This window comes from Apium graveolens, chromosome 11 (genome assembly GCF_009905375.1).
Source record: "Apium graveolens cultivar Ventura chromosome 11, ASM990537v1, whole genome shotgun sequence".
In the NCBI taxonomy this organism is placed as follows: domain Eukaryota; kingdom Viridiplantae; phylum Streptophyta; class Magnoliopsida; order Apiales; family Apiaceae; genus Apium; species Apium graveolens.
Genome location: NC_133657.1, coordinates 70,887,902 through 70,890,401, shown reverse-complemented (window position 1 = coordinate 70,890,401; position 2,500 = coordinate 70,887,902). Strand labels below are relative to the sequence as shown.

The following is a 2,500-nucleotide window of genomic DNA, read 5'->3' as shown; positions in this document are numbered from 1 at the left end:
TAGGAACTCAAGATAATTGATGACTATTCAACTTCTATCTTAATTGTGGATGTTTGGTAGAATGGTATTAGTACAATGAAAGTTGGCTTTTATCAGTTTCGTGTTATTCGATTAATATCATCACTGTCACATGCTAAAGGTAATAACAATGACTATTGAAGGAAGTAGTAATGAAGTTGTGATCTCATGAGTGTTTTATTATTGATAATTTGAAGTGTTAAGTAAGTGATTAATTAAGCAGTTAATTGTAGTTAATATTTAATCAACAATCTTAAGTGTTAGTGTCTTAACATTGAGAAGTAATCATACATTGGTGAGTGAGTTTAATTAGACAATAATTTAGTCTGAGTCTCTGTGGGAACGAACTAGAAAGTATTCTATATTACTTGCGAACGCGTATACTTACGTGAATATTAGCGCGTGTTTTCGCCCTAACAAGTTTTTGGCGCCGCTGCCGGGGACTCGGCATATTTGTTTAGTTTATGTACTTACCATCATTGGTCATTAGGACTCAGTGATTAGGACGTAGTAGTTAATTATTGTTTCCGGTTGTGTTTCAGGTACTTTAGCAAGCGTTTATGCAAACTCGTTCTCGTGCTCGCAAGAGGACTTTAGATACAGCTGAGGAGACAGACGAAGTTCTTGATATTTCGGAGAAGTTAGATTTTGAGGATTCGGATTCAGGAACTGAGAGGAAAGAACCAGTAAACATGGGAGATCGTATTGTTCAAGCTGATCCAGCTCTTATGGATTTTCTCGGCCTAAAATTGATGACATTCAGTCAAGCATCCTTCATCCGGCTATTCAAGCTAACACCTTTGAAATCAAGTCGGGCACTATTCAGATGGTGCAGAATTCTGTTTCTTTTGGAGGAGCGGCAACTGAAGACCCCAACATGCACATAAGGAATTTTGTCGAGATCTGCAGCACTTTTAAGTATAATGGCGTGACTGATGAGGCTATCAAGTTGAGGCTTTTCCCATTCTCACTGAGGGACAAGGCTAAAGACTGGTTACATTCTGAACCAGCTGGGTCCATCACTACGTGGCAAGATCTTGTGCAAAAGTTTCTGGTGAAGTTTTATCCGATGGCAAAGACTGCTGCTATGAGGAGTGCTCTTACTCAGTTTGCGCAGCAACCTACAGAATCTATGTGCGAGGCTTGGGAACGCTACAAGGAAATGTTGAGAAAATGTCCACATCATGGAATGCCGGATTGGATGGTGATCACGGGTTTCCATAATGGTTTGGGGGCCCAATCTCAGCCCATGCTCGATGCAGCAGCTGGAGGCGCCTTATGGGCTAAAAGCTATACTGAGGCGTATAATCTTATAGAGACGATGGCTGCAAATTAGCATCAAAACCCAACTCAGAGGATGACGTCAGGCAAGGTAGCAGGTATTCTGGAAGTTGATGCAACCACCGCTATTGCAGCCCAGCTCCAAGCGCTATCAATGAAGGTTGATTCTCTGGCTACATATGGAGTTAATCAAATAGCTATAGTTTGTGAGCTTTGTGCAGGTTCTCATGCTACGGATCAGTGTTCTCTTGTCAACGAATCTGTTCAGTATGTGAATAATTATCAGCGACAACAGCAGCCTGTGCCAGCGACCTATCATCCTAACAACAGAAATCATCCAAATTTCAGCTGGGGGAATAATCAGAATGCTATTCAGCCACCATATCAGCAAGGAGTGAGTAAACAGTTTAACCCACCTGGATTCCAGCAACCACAGCAGTATGCTACAAGGCAATCATATCCTCAACAGGGAAGTACAACTGCACCTACTAGTGCTGATTTTGAGGAACTTAAGCTGTTATGCAAGAGTCAGGCGGTTTCTATCAAGACCTTGGAAAATCAAATCGGTCAATTAGCCAATGCAGTGCTCAATCGTCAACCTGGCACCCTTCCCAGTGACACGGAAGTACCAGGCAGGAAGGAAGCTAAAGAGCAAGTCAAGGCTATTACCTTAAGGTCTGGAAAAGTTGCTGATGCTGAAAAGGCAAAAGAAGGAGAAGCTAAAATTAGAGATGAAGAATCTAAGCAAAAGGAGAAAGCGGTGGAACCAAGGAAGACTACTGTTGAACACACTCTGCCTGAGGCTAATACAGGGGAGACACAGCTCTATCCTCCACCACCTTTTCCTAAAAGATTGCAGTAACAAAAGCTGGATAGACAGTTCGGGAAGTTTCTGGAGGTGTTCAAGAAACTCCACATCAATATACCTTTCGCTGAGGCTCTGGAGCAAATGCCTAGTTATGCGAAGTTTATGAAGAGTATTCTTTCAAGGAAGGTGAAACTGGATGACCTTGACACCGTTGCTCTCACGGAAGAATGCAGCGCTGTTCTGCAGCAAAAGTTACCACCAAAACTGAAAGATCCAGGAAGCTTCACCATTCCTTACACCATTGGCAATCTGACCTTTGACAAGTGCCTTTGTGATTTGGGAGCAAGCATTAATCTGATGCCGTTGTCGATCTTTAAAAAGCTGGATCTGCCT

General features: G+C 42.4%; 1 non-coding gene across 1 annotated transcript; it reads right to left on the bottom strand.

The window, feature by feature from the left end:
• Positions 1-1,102: 1,102 nt before the first annotated feature.
• LOC141698858 (small nucleolar RNA R71) lies at positions 1,103-1,209 on the bottom strand. Its single transcript, XR_012565357.1, has one exon. It is a non-coding gene; the product is annotated as a small nucleolar RNA R71 (small nucleolar RNA).
• Between the last annotated feature and the right edge of the window lie 1,291 nt (positions 1,210-2,500).